At 42.7% G+C, this 20,827-nt stretch overlaps 1 protein-coding gene across 1 annotated transcript in view; it reads right to left on the bottom strand.

Moving 5' to 3' along the window:
* Positions 1–20,827, bottom strand: part of SLIT1 (slit guidance ligand 1) — a 606,757-nt gene that overhangs the window by 332,276 nt on the left and 253,654 nt on the right. The window lies entirely within an intron of this gene.

Raw genomic sequence — 20,827 nt, 5'->3', positions numbered from 1 at the left:
ATTTTTTTTTGCTTCTACCATCTCTCTTTCCCAGCGCCAAGACCTCTAGCTCCTTCAGACCCACTGACCACTTTTCTTTGCATCTCTCTTCCCGTCTCCCTCTCACTTGCTCTCTCGCTCCTTCAATCCTGTCTCTTTAATTTTTCCAACTGCCTTTGATCTCTACGATGGCCGATTGTCTCACAGTTCTGTTGAGCAATCGCTGGATTCTGCAGACATACAACAGCTGGTTGAACCCCCCCCCCCCCCACATCTGGCTTGGCTCTCTACCTCCTCGTGGAAGGAGGAACTAAGACAGCAGGAGATGCTCAGGCTGCACTATGTATCAGCTGCGCAATGCCATATGTTCAGAAGGAGCTTCATTTCTTGTCATTTTTTATGAACAAATTTAACTCTCCCTGCTGTCACCCCAACACTCTCCCACAATTTTCAGTCCTGCTATTAGGCTGAAAATAGTGAATTAATAGCAGGTTGTATAATTGGTATTAGATCCCTAGTATGTGTCGAGTTAGGATAAAAACTTGTATCGAGAAAACTTGTACTGTAACTAAGGAAAATTGTGATTGTAACTTTTCCCTCCGCATTCGCGGTGATAGAGAAAAACCGCAAATAACTTTTCGTATGTTATTTGTGGTTTTTCTGTAAAAAAAAAAAAAAGACACAAAACCGCGAATAACCTGACTTGTTCCAGTGAAGAAAGTGCAGCTGGGAGGATCGATTTTCTCTGTGCAACGCCGGGAGCAGCGATTTCCTGTGACGTATATTTGGGGGCAGGGCCTTCGATCGAAAAACCACAAATAACCGAAACCGTGGACCGTGAAACCGGAGGGGAAGTGTATTATATATGTTAACCTGTAACCCGTTCTGAGTTTTTAGCTTGCCAGCTCCTCCCCCCCCCAAATTACATCAGCTTGCACAGAGAAATCGCCGATTCCAAGCGTTTACAGAGAAAAATCGCCAATTCCCAGCACTTTCTTCACCATGTTTTGCCTCCCCTTCAGGAACGGGCCAAGTCTCCCACCATATGATTCACGGTTTCACCATATTCACGATGGTTTTTAATAGAAAACTGCGAATAACATATGAAAAAGTTATTTGCGGTTTTTCTGTATTCACGGGTTCGTTAATCCCCTATCACAGCGAATACGGAGGGAGAAGGGTATTTACTTTCTTACAATTTCTTTCTTTTTTTTTAATCTTTAGTCATTTTGAAGCCAAAAATAAGTGCAACATATTATACAGTCATATTACACTAAAATAGCACGTAAATTCGATCAAAATTGTAATCTATGACAAATACATATATCACCCCCACCCCATCTTCATATTCAAAAATTGCACTGAAATTAAAAATATTTTCCAACCCCCCCCCCCGCCTCCCACCCTGGACATGCATGATCAAGGGGCAAAATCAACAATCACTCTTTGCAATAGTTTGTCAATGGCTCCTAAATATCCAGAAACTTTCTTACAATTTCCAATAGATCATTTTCCAAAGGTGGGCATCACTCAAAATGAAGGGATATTTAGGAAGCACTTCCTGTGACAACTTGGTGCCTAAAGATTAGGTGCCATGCAGCATCATAGTAAAGGGGAGAGCGGTCCACCTTGGGCGCCATCTTGATGGGGGCACTGGCACCCCTCCTCCTCTCTTCCCCCCCCCATCCCACTCCTCCCCCCCTTTGGGCGCGTGCTTTCACTTCCCACCTACCGTACCTCTAGCTCTTCACCGGCGTGAGCATCAACTCCAACCTGCTGCTCGCACCAGTGTCGGCTCTCCCTCTGATGTCACTTCCGGGTCCCGCACCAAGGACGTAACGTCAGACGGGGAGCCGAAGCCGACAGCAAGTTGGTGATGCTGCTCACGCCAGGAAAGTTAAAGAGGTATGGGGGGAGGGACGAGTCCTGTACACATGGGGGGGAGGGCGAGGAAGGAGCAAAGGGGTGAATAAGAGGGCGGGGGAGGGGCGCCACCGCCATGGGTGCCTCTCACCCTCGCTATGTCACTGGTGCCGTGTGCGCACGCAGGTTATAGAATAATAGTATTTACATGGATCAGAGGTGCCAACAATTGGCGCTAGGTAGCTTGGTTTAAAAAAAAGGTTTGGACAAGTTCCTGGAGGAAAAGTCTATAGTCTGATGTTGAGATAGACATGGGGGAAGCCATTGCTTGCCCTGGGATTGATAGCATGGAATGTTGCTACTATTTGGGCTTCTGCCAACTATTTCAGACCTGGATTGGTCACTGTTGGAAACTGGGCTAGATGGACCACTGGTCTGACCCAGTATGCTGCTCTTATGCACCAAAGTCACTGAGGGGCAAATTCTACAAATGGCGCCATAATCAGCGGCTGCCTTCATAAACAGCACTGAATGCGTGTCAGTCACGGTACGGCATTGCTTGTAGAATTGCGGCTCCCATTATAGGTAGACACATGAGAGCTGGGGGGGATAGAACTGGTTTGTGTAGGACTCATATGACCTGCTATGGAAGACTAAGATCATAAGCATAGCCTTACTGGGTCAGAGCAATGATCCATCTGACCCAGTAACCCATCTTCACAGTAGCCAATCCAGGTCACAAGTACCCAAATAGTAGCAACATTCCATGCTACTGAATCAGGGCAAGCTATGGCTTTCCCCCATATCTGTCTCAAAAGCAGACTATGGACTTTTCCTCCAGGAACTTGTCCAAACCTTTAACAAAAAAAATCCAGATACCATTTGGATGTCCAGTCTTCTTCCTGGAAAAGAGGATCCTGGGAGTCATGGAGAAACTGTACTGTATTAGCATTTTGATTCGGGGGAGAGGCAAGAGGCAGAGAGCAGACCTGCAGGGTGAACCTGAACTATTTCTGGCTTTTCTCAAGCTCAGAAATAAAGGACTGTGTGTTGCCCAGAGGATTTCTAAAGATAGGGCTCTCCAAGTCCAGCAGTTGTGCCAACTCATTAATTCAGTCTGGATATTGAATTCATTGGATACCCTTGTGGCTACCAATGGATTAAATAGGTTTATTTTTCCCCCTCAAGATTTGCTGTATTAGGAGCTCTGCAACAGGCTTGATTGTTCTAATTCTTGCCTACGATGTACAATATTTATGAAAATGGTACCCTTCTCCCTCCGTATTTGCTGTGATAGGGGATTAACAGAACCGCAAATAACTTTTTCATATGTTATTTGCTGTTTTCTATTAAAAACCATCGTGAATATGGTGAAACCGTGAATAACATGGTGGGAGACCTGGCTTGTTCCTGAAGGAGAGGCAAAACACAGTGAAGAAAGTGCAGGGAATCGGCAATTTTCTCTTTAAACGCTTGGAATCAGCGATTTCTCTATGCAAGCTGATGTAATTTGGCGGGAGGAGCCAGCAAGCTAAAAACTGCGAATAATCAAAACCGTGAATGCTGAAACCGCGAATACGGAGGAAGAAGTGTATGTCTGAATTGGATTTTTTTTTTCAACTATGCTACACGTCAAAGAAAATACAACTTTGAAAGGAAAAATTATAAAGGAATGAGTTATAGTCCACAATGTTAGTGAGACCAAGTGGCAAAATCCCAAAAAGATAGAAAATAGAAACAAGTATTATTAAAGAAAAGCACGAGGACTTTATTCACTTAAATGAAATGCCCTTTCTCTCTACATTAACAAGTCTCTCTATATTAATAAGTCTGGACTTCATTCAGCAAAGGCTCCTTTTCCTTTCCAAAAAACCATTACAGCTGTGATGGCTCAAGAAGACAAATTTAGTATTATTTAGAGCAATTAAACATTTACAAGGATAACATAATTGAAATGCTGCTCCTACAGCCACAACTTGCTGACAGTAGGCAAGAAATATTTTTGTTCTAGTCCGAGTTCATTTAGGGGGGAATTCATCAAGGTGAATTAAAAGATTATATCCCAGTTCCACAGTTTGTTAAATCCCAAGTGAAGAGAATAACGCTGCTTATGAGCCACCTTGCAAACAGTGCTATTCCTGTATCCCAGGAATTGACCGATGATCCCTGGCCAGCAGAGCAGGGGGCCCACCCAGCTTAAGGCTGTCCAGGCTCAGTCTCCACCCACCTCTTGCAAGTTCCTTATATGGATAATATGACCCCCTAGTGGTAGTCACGTGAGACTATTGCTAGGGGTGCCAGACTGGGCATTGTTCCTGCCTGAAGAACCCCTGGACCACCAATGATGTCAAGGTGGCCCTTTGAAGAGGCAAGAGCTACCTTTGAGGTGAGGTTGGGGGGGAGGTAAAGTGGGGGGGGGGGGGGGGAAGGCTTGAACTTTTAGGGGGCAGGAAGGGATTAAGCTAGGGGGAGCCTTACGCTGAGGGGGGCACCCTGCTCTTCGGGCCCAGGAGCATCAACAGCGTCTTTGTGGCCCAATGCTCCCTAGTCGTGAAATAACCCCAGCTAAAAGCTGCGGTCATTTTACTGTGATTTTTGGGCCCTAACATGTCTTGCAGTGTATTATTGAAAGTCGTGTTAGGGTATTTGCATACTTCAAAGTACTGTGAGGCTGCCATTTTAGGGAGGGAGCCAAAATGGGCAGGAATGAGTGGGCATTGCTCCTGCCCATTTCCCCACTAGACCACAAGAGAAAAGAGACAGGTGAGCCTGCAACCATGGAGGAGAAGCGCTTGCTGTTCTGCAGGGATAAGGGGTGAGGGAAGGAAGGAAGATTGAATGGCAGGGGAGGGATTTTGCTTTGCTTCTAAGGGGTGGGATATTCAGACAGGACCAACATAAGTTCAAACAGTTAGCATCTGAGGAATTAGTCCTTGATATTCAGTGTCAGTGGCCAGACAGGGTCCACCATTGACTATCTGAGGCAGGCAGCATTTAAAAAAAAAAGAAAAGCTGACTGCCATGGGTTGAATACTGACCCAAACATTTCCATAAGAAACAAATAATAAGGAACAATTTGATTAAAAAACAACAACAACAACAACCCAAACAAACCCCACGTTACTACAATAGCCCCCATTATGAGGAGAGAGAAAAGACTATTCACAGAAATTTTTTTTTAAAAAATGAAGATTCTAAAAAATCTCACAATAACTATAACTTATAAATTTCTAGACCTTTCAACCTATTTCCCCCTCTTCACAGCACATCCTTGGAAATTTCTAAAGGAGAATTGTCTGAAAGAAATAAGGCCATCCTAATTTTAGAATAGTTATCCGGGTACCAGTTTGACTATCACTGGTACACCGTGCTGGTGTCTAATTTATACCCAGATATTTCAGCACAAACTGACCTATAATGCACTCACTCAGCTATCCGTCACTATCTCTCTTTACTTATCTTCCCTTGTGTCCCCACCCCCTCCCCACCTGTGTGCTCCGCTTAGCTGGTAAGTCCCTCCTATCCGTGCCCTTCTCTTCAACGGCCAACTCCAGACTCCGTCCCTTCTGCCTCGCTGTGCAGTATGCTTGGAACAAGCTGCCCGAATCCTTACGGCGGGCTCCATCTCAGGCAGTGTTCAAGGCCCAGTTAAAAGCCCACCTCTTCGAGAGGGCTTTCGACTCCTAACGCCTCCCACCTTGGGTTCCTAGCATCCTCAACCCTATATGTCATGGCTGTCTGTCCAAGTTAGATTGTAAGCTCTTCTAAGCAGGGACCGTCTATAAGTATCAAAATGTACAATGCTGTGTACGCCTTTCACCACTATATAAATGATTAGCAGTAGCACATGTAATTAGGTACAGTCTAGAACTGAATGTCAGCGTATAAAACCCCCATAGCAGCAGCTGTTTAAAAAAAAATCAATCATCACTGCAGGCAAATATTGACCTGGAAGTCCTTATCGCATCCAGAATACAATAGCCAAGTCACAAAAAGCAGAGTGGAAGAAATCAAGGACAGGCCAGAGGGTCAGTAAAACTTGATTACCCATGGTTAACTTTATCTCAGTCCAAGGGAAATAGCATTTGATTGATTTAAGTATACAATTCCTTGAGCATGCACAGCACAAAAAATATCTCCCTGATCTCTACAACTCCCTCCTTAGGTATCCTAGAAGAGTATGACAGGTATCATCTATACATATGCAACGTATTTAGCAGCTATGGTGGTATGTTTATCTGGAACTGGTAGCTGTGGCTCTGGCCACCAGGGTGTGCTGTGTGCAGTGGAAGCCAAAGCATTACATTACATTAGTGATTTATATTCCACCTTAGCTTTGCAGTTCTAGGCAGATTACAAAAGATATAAACTGGACATTACCAGAAGAGGTACAGGGTATAAAAGTACAAGTTGCAGGAACAGAGAAAAATGCGGCACTGTGTTGAGTGATAATTTTGGCTTTGTATTAAGCAGGCACAGGGGCAGTCTGGAAGTCAATGAATGGCAGAGCTTCCCAGGTACGAGGGGGGGATAAGGTAAATAGGGCTTGGGGCCGAGACAGTTAGACTGGGTTAAGCTCATGGTAGATGAGAGGTATGGGTTCGTGGCGGCTCAAATATGCTTTGGTGATTTTTCATCAGATTACAAGTAATCTACGAGTATTTGTTTTGAAATGTTAAAATATCAGGAAGGCTTTTTCCATTAACTGCCTCTTGCTCTGCTAGGAATAACAGAGAAGGTGAGCTTGCACAGATGTTGGACTGGATAGTGGAAAGGCTATATACATAAGAATTTCCAGTGTAGAGGTTCCTGGTTGAGACATCAACTCCTTTCAGGCTCTGAGTGATGAGGGAGAAGACTAGGATATACTCCTTGAACTGGAAGGTGTCCTTAGAAAGTGAGCCCTTATGCTTTACGTTCCTTCTTGCTCATATCCTGTCCTGGAAAGGGAGCTAGAACCAGACCTTCAGGACTTGGGGGAATTCCTGGGGTTCTGTGAGGACTTCCTTGGCAGAGACAGCCATGTATCATGAACCTTCTGAATAATTTTACAAAGACTAGGGGACACTCGATGAAACTGCAGGGAAATACTTTTTGAAACCAATAAGAGGAAAATTTTTTTTCACTCAGAGAATAGTTAAGCTCTGGAACGCGTTTGCCAGAGGTTGGGGTAAAAGTGGACAGCGTAGCTGGTTTTAAGAAAGGTTTGGACATATTCCTGGAGGAAAAGTCCATAGTCAGTTATTAAGACATGGGGGAAGCCTCTGCTTGCCATGGATCGGTAGTATGGAATATTGCTACTCCTTAGGTTTTGGCCAGGTACTAGTGACCTGTATTGGCCATCATGAGAACAGGCTACTGGGCTTGATGGACCATTGATCTGACCCAGTAAGGCTACTCTTATGTTTTTAAGGTGACCAGAACTAAATGCAATATTCAAGGTGAGGTTGCACCATGGAGCAATACAGAGGCATTATAACATTCTTAGTCTTCTTTACCATCCCTTTTCTAATAGTTCCTAGCATCCTGATTGCTTTTTTGGTCGCTGCCGCACATTGGGCAGAAGGTTTCAGTGTATTGTTTACAATGACGCTCAGATCTTTATCTTGGGCACTGAACCCCCTCCCCCCCTCCAAGGGGGTTATTCTTTCTAATACGCATCACTTTGCATTTGTCCACATTAAATTCTATCTACCATTTGGACACCCAGTCTTCCAATTTCCTAAGGTCTTCCTGAAATTTTTCACAATCCGCATGCGTTTTAACAACTTTTAACCCTTTAGTGGCATCTGCAAATTTAATCGCCTCACTCATTGTTCTTTGACCTGGGGGCTGCCGTGTGAGCGGACTGCTGGGCACGGTGGGCTACTGGTCTGACCCAGCCGTGACAATTCTTACGTTCTTAACATTCGTTCCAGTTCAGATCCCTGCAGAACTCCACTATTTATCCTCCTCCATTGAGAAAAATGGCCATTTAACCCTACCCTCTGTTTTCTGTCCGATAACCAATTCCTAATCCACAACTAAATATTGCTTCCTATCCCCTGACTCTTTAATTTTCTCAGAAGCCTCTAATGAGGAACTTTATCAAAAGCTTTCTGAAAATCTAGATCCATTACATTAACTGGCTTACCTTTATCCACACGTTTATTCATACCTTCAACGAAGTCAAGGAAATTGGTGAGGTAAGACCTCCCTTGGCTGAACCCATGCTGACTCTGTCCCTTTAAATCATGTTTTTCTAAGTGTTCCACGATTTTATTTTTTTTTTTTATAATTGTTTCCACTATTTTGCCCGGCACTGGTCAGGCTTACTGGTCTGTAATTTCCCAGATCCCTTCTGGAACCCTTTTTAAAAACCAGCGTAACATTGGCCACCCTCCAATCTTCAGGTACTACAGATGGTTTAGCAGCAGATCAGCAATTTCATGTTTGAGTTCTTTCAGTACCCTGGGATGTATACCATCTGGTCCAGCTGATTTATCACTCTTTAACTTGTCGATTGGCTTAATGCGTCTTCCAGGTTCACTGAGATTTCTTTCAGTTCCTCTGCATCATCACCCTTGAAAACCATTTCCAGATCAGTTAGATCTCATATCTTCCTCCATAAAGACCGAAGCAAAGAATTCATTAAGTCTCTCCGCTATGGCCTTATCTTCCCTGAATGCCCCTGTTGCTGCTTGATCATCCAATGGTCCCACAGATTCCCTCACAGGTTTTCTGCTTCTGATGTACCTAAAAAAATTGTTACTATGAGGTTTTGCTTAAAAGGTACTTGATTATATGGCTCTCTCTGGCAGGGAGTCATATGTGTCCACAGTGTTCACCTTTTGAGTGCCAAGACAGTTTGATAGGATGCCTTCTGTTTAAGAAACCAATGTGGTTTGTTCCTCATAATTGTTTTGGAAGGTGACTAGTGCCACTGTGTTGCACGGTAGAAATGTGCAATGAGTGTGGTGCAGTGGTTACAGCTACAGCCTCACCACTCTGAGATTGTGGGTTCAATCCCCACACTGTTCCTTGTGACCCTGGGCAAGTCACGTAATCCTCCACTGCCTCAGGTACATTAGATAGATTGTGAGCCTGCAGGAACAGAGAAGGAAGATGCTTTAAGTACCTGAATACAAACCACTTAGGCTATAAATGGTATTAAAAAAATACTAAAAAATTAACAGTGAGTCACTGGAGGGTACTTGAAGAGTAAATGCATTTGTTTGTAATGTGCTCTGGCATTTATTTGAAAAATGTCGTTTAAAAGCTTAATAAATAAATTGTGGTATGGGCAGATTCTGCTTACTGTCTTTAATTTGGACTGTGAATTCTGACCTGAATTTGTCTATTTGAATTTTTATTTTGTTTTACTTTGCATTGGACGTGTGCCAGGACTAGAGCTGCATTAGGGGTAATGATTTTTCCAAAGCTGGTGCAAGAGCGGTAGGCGAACCTCAAGCCTTATAAACCCATCAAGTAGCTTTCAGGCCTCTAGCCTGCAGCTACTGCTATTTCTATAGAGCTGCTAGACATACGCTGCAACGTACATTAAAACATTCCAAGAGACAGTCCCTAACCCAGCTAAACCTAGGAAATCAGTGAGATGCCCCCCAACTTAATCATGCTAATGTATTTCTATGGCGGGTTTATATTTCTAAAAAGGCATATTAGATGCCTGATAACAATTTAACATGCTCTCCAAAATATCCCCAAACGTCTCTCTGTTTGACTGAGAGGGTAGGTGGTCTCGCTGCACATTCTTGGCACATGGACTGTTTTAAAAACTTCTACTGTGGAGAAGAAAGAATGTAATTTACTCCGAGGTCATGCAGAGTATCAGGGCTGAAGGAGCTGTTCATGTTACCAGGAGCTAACCGGCCGATTGCAACTCCTTCCAGTCAAGGCACTCCAGACATTCCCCACAGTCAATACAGAACCCATCCTACAGGACTATATCAAGTTTAATTATTTATTTTTAGCATTTATACACCGCTTATAACCTAAGTGGTTCGCATTCATGTACTCCCTATCCGTCCCTGTGGGCCCACAATCTGACTAATGCACCTGGGTCACAAGGACCAAAGTTGGGTTTGAACCCATAATCGCAGGGTGCTGAGGATACAGCTCTAACCACTAGGCCACTCAAGTTGCACCCTATTGTATAGTCATTGAAACATGACGGCATTTTGCTTGGCTCTTTGCTTTCTCCAGGGACTACAACAAACTTTTGTTACACATTACTTCTATAAGGACACTGGGAAACCCCCATGCAACTGACTCGGGCCTCTAGGACAGGTAGAGGAACATTAACAGGTGACGGAGTCCTTCTGTCTGCATCATTCAGAGGGGTGAGGAGATACAGCACTGCCTCTCTGAGCAGCTCAGAGAGAGAGATTGAGAGTTTGGAATTCCAAGCAGTGAGTAATTATAGCACGGAAGCCTGTAATTAAAGTCAATGCCTTTTGACAATGAAAGGAAAACTGAACAGAAAAATATTCTAAATTCCCTACCACAAAATGCATGCTAGACTGGTGTGGCTGCCCAGCAAGTGACAATTTTACAATGGCTTTAGTCAGGGTGGCACGCAGGCACAAGCTGCTGTAGTGGGGAGGGGTGGGCTTAGTAAATCAAATATATAAACATCCATCTGCCTCTCCCAGGAAAAATTAAAGCAGATAAATGGAAAGATGGTGTCCCTAAAGGTGGCAGCTCTGCGCAAATCAATGCTACAAAATACTGATTCTTTCCCAAGTTACAGAGATGCCCCTGCACAAGCTATCTGATTGAAAGATTAAAGAAAACCTGCAAAACTTAACTCTTGCCAGAGGATGTGGTAAGAGCGGAGAGCATAGATGGTTTTAAGAAAGGTTTGGACAAGTTCCTGGAGGAAAAGTCCATAGTCTGTTATTGAGAAAGCCATGGGAGAAGCCACTGCTTGCCCTGGATTGGTAGCATGGAATGTTGCTACTCTTTGGGATTCTAGAATCTTGCTACTCTTTGGGGGTTCTGCATGGGATGTTGCTACTATTTGGGGTTCCAGAATCTTGCTTACTCTGAGATAATGGAATGCTGCTTCTCCTTGGGTTTTGGCCAGGTACTAGGGAACTGGATTGGCCACCTTGAGAACGGGCTACTGGGCTTGATGGACCATTGGTCTGACCCAGTAAGGCGATTCTTATGTTCTTGCTGTTTTGACAGAAGTGCTAAAGAAAGTCTCGCTGCTCCAAAGAATGAAGTTTGAGCGCTTGTGAAGAAGGAAGCACTATGGAAAGAAAAGGGGATGAGATTTGCTATACAAGCAATCCCCGGGTTAAGAACGAGTTATGTTTTTAAAGCTGTCCTTAAGTGGGATTTGTATGTAACTCCGAACTTGTAGATGTTCAGATTCTTGCTGCTTACCTCTGTTCCCAGCTGACAAAAGGGCCAACAGTCCCCCAGCGTTCCCTCTAAGGTACAGCATGCACAACCACACCCTGTTCTCAATGTGGCCATGCATCATTCCTCAATCTGCTACAGGAGACTTGTAGGAGTCTATTATGCCACTGGAAATGCTGCTCGGGGAAATCGAATGAAGCCGCGACCGCATTCTTAAGTACAAGTCGAACTTAAGTCAAATGTCTGTAACTCAAGAATTGCCTGTACTTCCTTTCTGTTGTTACAATCAAAGTAGTTTACATATTATATAGAGATACTTATTTTGCAACTGGGGCAACAGAGGGTTACGTGATTAGCCTAGAATCAAAAGGAACTGCGGTGGGAATTAAACCTAGCTTCCCAGGCTCTAGGGCTACATCACTAACCATTATACTACTCTTCCATAAGAAGTAAGCCTGACTATGTAAGTGTTTCCTGCTTTATTACCCAGGGGATAAGTCAGACACATGATTTATACACTGTATGCAAAGTGGCAGAAGACAAGCAAAACAGTACTTTCCTAATGAAAGCTGGGACCAAGGGCAAAGATTTTGCAAGAAAGACTAGAAAAATTAATAAACACATATGAGTCTAGTTTTAAAAGGGGATTTCCTTCCATTCTACCCCTTTGGTAAAACTTTCTTTTTTATAGGTTGGGGCCTATGCTCTTGCTCAGAAAGGGTATAGGTGAAGAATGCCAGCTATACCCTGGCATAATTTCTTTATAATGTCACTGGGGTACTAATAGTTAAATATTAGTGGAAGTCAGAAAAATATTAGAGTTCAAATAAAAGAACTGTCTTCTCATTCAAATTGGTAACCAAACTTCAGGATTGCAACCGTCACGTTTGAAAGTCACTCAGAGGTATAGAGTTCTTCAAGAAGAGAGTTGCGCCCTCTAGTGATGAACCAAAGTATACTTTTCAGTCGTTGCAACTTTATTAGTGCTGGTTACGCTCCAAGTTTGATTACAAAAGTAAATAAATAAATAAATGTCTTTACAGTCTTTCAAACACTTGTATGAAAATACTTTGTTTTTTCTTATCTTTACAAATCTTTTCAAATGAACATCGCTCTGTGAGAAAATTGAGAGCAGCTTGATAATTCAGTTTATAACAGGTTCAGGGTCTCTACGTGGCCCCGTTTCGATTCCTTCTTCAGGAGACCCTATTGTATGTAAATTGAAAAACCTTTTCAATGCTGATAGAATGCTTCAAGTTTGCGATGTGGTAACATCGTCAAAAGAACGCTGTCGGTGCTGTGAATTTAAACTGTCATCCTGAAGTTTGGTTACCAATTTGAATGAGAATACCCTGGCATAAAGCAGAACATATCTCTAACGAAGGAGGAAGAGAAATTCTCATTGTATATTATACACAAAAGAAATTTCACATCGCTGTAGTTTTCCATTTCGGGAAAGGGAGAAAGTCACATTATAGAGAACAGAATCAGTTTCTCAGCAGATTAACACAAGAAAGTGCATAGCTTTGGACTACATTCCCATAAATATACCGAAAATGAAAGCCAACAGTGTGGCCACTTCTATGCCTATACTATATTCTATACATAAACCTTACAACCAGATTTTTAATTTCATACGAGATCTGTTCAAAAAGTTATAGGACAGTTTGAATTGCATGCCAACGGGAAGTTCTTTTGAGACGCGCTGGGCGGCACTGAGTAGTTTGAAACCTCACGAGTGACCTCCTTTATTCCGTTTATTGATATCTGTTTTCGTCTCCGAGCTACAGCAGTTTTCGTGACAGGGTGTTTCGAGATTGGCTATTTTTCACCATGTGCAACCTCAATGAGCAGCACTACAGCGTGAAGTTGTTTTAAATTGAGCAAGAAATTTATGAAATGTTGAAAGTGGATTACAGGGAGCATGTCATGAGAAGGTGTTTTGAACTTGTCAAAATCCATGAATTTTGCGCAAAAACGCGATGACATTTGTTCCCCAGCCACCTGACTCTCCTGACTCAGCCCCTGCTGACTTCTTCATGTTTCCTAAACTTAAATCTACGCTGAAAGGAAAGCAATTCGACATCATTGAAGACATAAAGCAAAATTCAACACAGCAACTTTTGGCGATTCCTACAAGATGTGTTTAAGGACTGTTTCCAGAAGTGGAAACGATGTTGGGAAAAGTGTATACGTAGGGAAAGGGACCCAATGGAATAGGTTGTACGATTGTTTAATAAATTTTTATAAAATCAATCCTGGAACTTTTTGAACAGACCTTGTATTATTATCAGAAAAAGGTGCACAAAGATCCAAAAGCCGCTCAGGCAGGGGTACTCAATGGTTGATCACGATCACCCAGTAGATTGCAAAGGCAACGCGAATAGATCGCGTTGCCTTTGCGATATTGTGCTTCCTGCCTCCCCGAGCCAGGCCAGGCGCATACAAGCCTTCACCTCTGATGTCAATTCTGATGTCGGAGAGGAAGTTCTGGGCCAGCCAATCGCTGCCTGGCTGACCTGGAACTTCCTCTCCGACGTCAGAATTGACGTCGGAGGTGAAGGCTTGTATGTCCAGCGCTTGTACGCACCAGGCCTGGCTTGGGGGGAGGGGGCATGGAGAGAGAAAGAATTGGGGAAGTGGAGAAATCGGCTGGGGGGGCAGGGGGAGAGAGAAAGAAAGACAGTCAGACAGTGGGAGAGAGAAAGAAAGACAGGGGGAGAAAGAAAGAAATAAAGATGGGGCAGGGGAGAGAAAAAGAAAGAGAGACAGAAAGAAAAGGGGGGGAGGCAGAAAGAAAGAAAAGCCAGAAAGAAAGAAATATTGGATGCACAGTCAGAAGGAAGTGCAACCAGAGACTCATGAAATCACCAGACAAAAAGGTAGGAGAAATGATTTTATTTTCAATTTAGTAATCAAAATGTGTCTGTTTTGAGAATTTATATCTGCTGTCTATATTTTGCACTATGGCCCACTTTTACTAAACTGCAATAGTGGTTTTTAATGCAGGGAGCCTATGAGCGTTGGGAGCTGCGAGGGGCATTTAGTGCAGCTCCCTGTGCTAAAAAACGCTATCCTGGTTTAGTAAAAAAGGGAAGGGGTATATTTGTCTATTTTTGTATAGTTGTTACTGAAGTGACATTTTATATTTTAAAGCCATCTGCCTTGACTTCTGAAAAAAACCCTGAATACAAATGATAATTAACATTTTCTCTGCGTACAGTGTGCTTTGTGTTTTTTAAAATTTTATTGTTGGTAGATCATTTTGACTTGCTCGTTTTAAAAGTAGATCGCAAGCCAAAAAAGTGCGGGCACCCCTGCTCTAAGGGCTGGAAAGTGAGGTAGGCCAATTATGGCATATTTCCAGTGTTATGCCCTGTTGTTAATCTAGAAGACCTGCCCTCAGAATAAAGCTTTCTTCCTTGTCAGTGATTCCTTTCTCACCAGATCAGAGATAACACCAGGAGGCAGCAAGAAGCTCCTTTCCTACGAGGAAAGACTAAAAAGATTAGGGCTCTTCAGCTTTGAAAAGAGACGGCTGAGGGGAGATATAATTGAAGTCTACAAAACCCTGAGTGGAGTAGAACGGGTACAAGCGGATCGATTTTTCACTCCATCAAAAATTACAGACTGGGGGGGACACTCGATGAAGTTACAGGGAAATACTTTTAAAACTAATAGGAGGAAATATTTTTCAACTCAGAGAATAATAGTTAACCTCTGGAACGCATTGCCAGAGGTTGTGGCAAGAGCGGATACTGTAGCTGGTTTTAAGAAATCTTTGGACAAGTTCCTGGAGGAAAAGTCCATAGTCTGATATTGAGAAAGACATGGGGGAAGCCACTGCTTGCCCAGGATTAGTAGCACGGAATATTGCTACTCCTTGGGTTTTGGCCAGGTATTAGTGACCTGGATTGGCCACTGTGAAAACGGACTACTGGGCTTGATGGACCATTGGTCTGACCCAGTACGGCTTTTCTTATGTTCTTATGTTAAACACCAAGCATCCATTTTCTCTCCCAAGTGCATCCGGCTACCATTCCATAAAACATGTGTAGCAAAAACATCTTACTCTGCACCATAATGAAGTCTATAACTAATTTATTGAGATTTATTGGAATTTATTAAGGCCAGTGCCAGAAAGACTTCTATAGTCTGTGCCCTGAAAATGGCAAAAGATAAATATGGATTCAGCAGTTGGGAACCAAGGTCAATGCCAAACAGACTTCTATGGTCTGTGTCCCACAAATAGCAAAAGACAGATGAATATTAAAGTCTGTGTATTGTATTTCACTTTATCAACAGGTGTTTATTAAAATGCTTTATATATCACTTAGCTAACAAAAGAAGAAAGCAATTACAAAAATATATACAGTATATATATGTCCACAAATCATGAGGAAAAAAAATAGAAAGTTAATTCCATTATAATAGGAACGATTTCAACAGCCACACAAGGGCAAAAAGGGTGAACAGAATGCTAGGAAGGGGATCACAAATAGATCGGAGAAGGTTATCATGCCGCTATACTGGGCTATGGTGTGCCCTCACCTGGAGTACTGCATCCAGCACTGGTCACCGTACATGAAGAAGGACACAGTACTACTCGAAAGGATCCAGAGAAGAGCAACTAAAATGGTTAAGGGGATGGAGGAGTTGCCGTACAGTGAGAGATTAGAGAAACTGGGCCTCTTCTCCCTTGAAAAGAGGAGACTGAGAGGAGACATGATCGAAACATTCAAAATACTGAAGGGAATAGACTTAGTAGATAAAGACAGACTGTTCACACTCTCCAAGGTAGGGAGAACGAGAGGACACTCTCTAAAGTTAAAAGGGGATAGATTCCGTACAAACGTAAGGAAGTTCTTCTTCAACCAGAGAGTGGTGGAGAGCTGGCACGCTCTTCCAGAATCTGTTGTAGGGGAAAACACCTTCCAGGATTTCAAGACTACGCTGGACAAGTTCCTGCTAAACTGGGACGTACGCAGGTGAGGCTGGACTCATTTAGAGCACTGGTCTTTGACCTGGGGTCCGCCGCGTGAGCAGACTGCCGGGCGGGATGGACCAGTGGTCTGACACAGCAGCGGCAATTCTTATGTTCTTATGACCAAAATCCAAAGGCAAACCTATGAGTTAGAGTTGTAATCACAATATTGTACTGGTACCCCCCAAGTCAGGAAAAATGTGAAGATATTTTGGTTTGGTAACGTCTTTGGTATTGTCCGATATTTTAGGGTTTTGTGCATAGGTGATTTGCAGGTTGGTTTTTTTTTCAAACATGTTAGTTTATGTTTTGTGTTATGTGTTTATTTGTTATCAACTAAAAATTCATCTTAATTTAGGAGCTGAAAACATGTTTTCAAGTTTAGCTTTGCCATTCATTTGCCTTGATTTTGGGATCTAGTTTATAAACCTAGCTCCTATCTAACTTCTTTTCCCTGCTTTAAATCCGCCCACTTCTTACGCTCCTAAAGAGTTTAGTGAAATTTTGAGTAAAAACGTATATACTCAGCTCTAGTAAATTTTCAGAGGCCCTTTTACTGAAACTTAGCGCGCAATAACAGGGAAATTCTATAAAGGGTGCCTATTGATTTTATAAAAGATAGTTGCCTATCGCATGGCGCTTAGCGGTGCCTAATGCCCAAGTGGGTGTTTTTATGGGCGGAGCGTGACTTTGGCGCCGCTAAGCGCAATTCTCCCAAAACTTAGGTGCCCAAAATGCAGGCCTTTAAAACCTTTGCCTACATTTCAGGCGCCTAAGTTTTCACGTAGGTACTGCTAGCCGCGATTCTGCAAACGGCCCCTAAGTGTGATTGACACCCGGCCGGTGCCGGCCAATTTAGGCTCCGTTTATAGAATCAGCCCTTAAATGCCAAGATGTCCATTTTTTATTTATGGGCCTCTTAGCAGTTAGCGCTGGCTAAATTTTAGTAAAAGGGTCCCAAAGTTAGCGAGCATAAATCCTTTGAAAACTATGCCTTATATTTTTATCCACCTAGAATTATTAGATAGATAGGTGTAAATAGAATAGAATAGAATAGGATGCCGACCTCATTAATAAAAACATCCATCTTCCTAACTGAAAATTCAAATTAATAATAAAAGCATACAAATTTGGCATTTTGGACTTCATTGCCTTACTCTCTAGGATTAAAAAAAAACAAAAACATTGCCCTTTTTTTTCTCTCTAGAGAAAAGCCTTCCACTTCAGGTTTCAGGTTTCAAGTTTAATGATTCTTTTGATTAATCGCTTAATCATAGTTCTAAGCGATGAACAATTTAAAATACATTCAGTGGGAAACAATACAATACAAACTTTAAACAATACAATAGGGTTAAAGATTAACTCATCATATTCATAACATAAGGTGAAAAGGGGATGTGAAATACAATTCAATATAGAAAAGCAGAACAAAAAAAGGAAAGGTACACGAGGGAAAGAAATAAAAGCATATTAATATAATAAAATCAATGGCCTGAGGGTTAAGAGATTAAATACCAAAGGCATCTTTAAAAAGAAATGTTTTTAGATTACTTTTGAATTTTCCCAGATCTTGCTCCTTTCGTAAATAAATTGGAAGTGATTGAGGCCAGCAGCGTGCCTGATTTTAAGGCCAAATGGGATCGTCACGTGGGCTCTATTCACAGAGGAAGGTAGGGGAGGGACATTAGGGTGGGCAGACTAGATGGGCCATGGCCCTTATCTGCCGTCTATTTCTATGTTTCTATGGAGGAACAGTACAGTTCCAGAAACAGCGGCGCAGCTCCTCCTACCGCACTCGGCGCACAGCTCCTATTAGTTTCTGCATGGCAAAAGTATCTTATGGCTCATCAATAATTCACAGAAACAAACGAGACTGTCAGCTGTCCTGCTCTGTATGCCACGAACTCTCGGGGGGAGATGAGGGCTAAAATGTATTATCCATTATAGATGGGGGAAGGGGTGATAAATATTTAATGTGCGTCTCGAAACAGGCAGCTGTGAGTGACGTCTGAACACGGGTTTTTACAAAGAGCTGCTAGTTCCAGGAGACTTGTCATTAACACCTTAAGAGCTCTCATCATGACACATGGCTACAATCTATAAACAGTCCCCAGGACGGACAGTCCACACAGCGATCATTCCATTCGAGGCTAGAGCACAGAAATTAATTTAAACTTGCAGCTCACTAGCTTTCTCGATCTGGGAGCAGTACAAGGTGGTCTATAAATGTGATGTGTTATAACCAAGAGCTGTAAAATCAATGATATGGGCTTTTCTAGGGGATTAGCACATTGTATTCCAGCCGATGAGAATGTCTGTCTAGATCAGTGCCTCGCAAAGTTTTTCGAGCCGGGACACACTAAACCTAGTGTTCCCAGCTCGAGACACATGGAAGTGCGCTGGCATCATGCACAAAGGCCATTCAAACAAAACAAACTAAAACAGAAGGAAGAGATGGGGAAAGAAATACAAATTGTTTGATAGTAAATAAGACAAGTAAGGCAAAAACAACAGGGAGGGTGAAAGTGGTAGACTTAAAATAAGTCGGGAAATAAGATTCATTAGAGGCTCCTAATCTAGCTTTCTAGCAGTCAAATGCAGTTTTAAAAAGAAAGCATTTTAACTTGCTCTTGAATTTGTCTAGGTTGCGTTCATCCCTTAAATAAATAGGGAGGGAATTCCATGTTTGGGGAGCTGTGACGGAAAATATGAATTGCTGCCGTGTGTTAATGTTTGTGAGAGAGAGAACAATTAATAAATGTTGGTCGTTGGACCTAAGTATTCTTGTTGGAGTGTAGGAAATCAATAGTCTTTGAATGAAGGCGGGAGTTTTATAAAGAAGGGACTTGAGAGTTAGCAAACATATTTTATGTATTATGCGATGAGCCACTGGAAGCCAATGTGCTTTCTTAAGGAGGGGCATCACATGGTCGAATTTCTTGGCTGTCATAATGAGTTTAATTGAAGCATTTTGAATAATCTGTAGACGTCTTGTTTACTTTTGGGCTATTCCCTTAAATAGAGCATTACAATAATCAATTTTTGAGATTACCAATGAGTGAATTAATGTGTTAAGTGACTTGGGACATAGGAATTTTGAAACTGAGCGAATTTGACATAGTCTGAAGAAAGTTGATTTGCCAATGCTACTAATATGGTCGTGATAGGTTAGTTTTTGATCAAAAATAACCCCTAGGATCTTAATGTTACTGATCGACTGTAGTGTGGCACCCTCAATAGCGATTGGAAAATTGAGCTTAAGACCGTCTTTCCAGGGGAAAAGAATAACATTTGATTTATTATCATTGAGAACTAATCTGTTAGCATTAAGCCATTGATGAATCTGTTCGAGTTTCTTATTGATTGCTGTTGTTTCAAGAGGGTTATTGGAGTCTAACGGGTGCAAGAACAGTACCGAGCAGAGCTTTGGATTCTTGCTCAGAAATAGCTAAGAAGAAGAAGAAGAAGGAAAAAAACAACAAATTTTTAGATTGAATCACATTGGGCAGACTAGATGGATCATTCATAGCTCTTGGGCTAGAGACTGGAAATACTGGTAGCTGTTAGAAATAAAGGATTACAGGTTGGAAGAGCATGGGGACAGAGGCGAAAGAAAGAATGTCTTTCCTTATGGTTGCCCTTTCATATATGTTGAGTAGCATCACCCAGTTCAGTAACAAAGCTAAGAAGCCAACTAGGGGAGGTGGGTGGGCTTAATGGGAAGAGCTTGACCCATGTGTCTGACAAAGCCAATAAAGGATATGCTCTCTGGAGGAGACATGCCTTTGAGGTGGAGGAAAAGGATCAGAGGATATGCTGTAGGATTCTTCTGCTGAATAGTCTGATAAATCTGCATCTGAATCCTCAAAATATTCCCTTCTAGGGGAATTAGGGAGTCTGCATCGAGGAGTGAAATCTGTGTGTTGAGGAATGTGTTGATGCTTTGACCCAAGAGATAACTCCTTTGCTGATGATGACATGTATTAAATGGGTCTGTTTCGACCCTGATTCTCGACGTCAAGCAAGGGTGTGTGTTCTTGTTCTCGATCAATGCCTTGATGTTCCTGGGCTGGGCTGAGGTAGGCATAGATGCCTTTAAAGCCTGTATAGATTGCATTTGCAGTAGCCCCAAAAGCTCTTATTTGAGCATAGCTTGGCTCTCTTCATGAAGAATCAGTATCTGCACTGGAAAAGACATTGGCCTGGAAGCAGTTTACAGTGCAGGTTGTCTGGGTGTGGAAGACATCAAAGTCTTGTGGCAAGAGGCACATCCTATAGGAAGTCAGCCGGTGCAGACGACTCTCCTCCCGGCCAGCGTCTCTCATTCTCTCCCCGCACTGCCTGAATCCCTCCAGTGAAGCCGGTCGCAGCCAGATAGGCCTCCACCCACTTCCGGGTACCTTCTAGCCGGGGCACTGGATTTAGTGCGCCGCCGGCCGGAAAGTTTGCAAGACACTGCTCTAGGCCAATTGGGACTGAGAATGCTGCACAGGCAACTTTGGAGCTGTGAGTCTCAAGTCATTGCTCAATGGTGACACCTAGAGGACAGATTTGGGATTCATGATTGTGGATGCCATAGATGTCGTTCCATGGTGAAAGACTTGCTGCAACAACTGGACTTAATTAGGACAGTGA

This window comes from Geotrypetes seraphini, chromosome 4 (assembly GCF_902459505.1).
Source record: "Geotrypetes seraphini chromosome 4, aGeoSer1.1, whole genome shotgun sequence".
NCBI lineage: Eukaryota > Metazoa > Chordata > Amphibia > Gymnophiona > Dermophiidae > Geotrypetes > Geotrypetes seraphini.
This window is presented reverse-complemented; position numbering and strand designations above follow the sequence as displayed.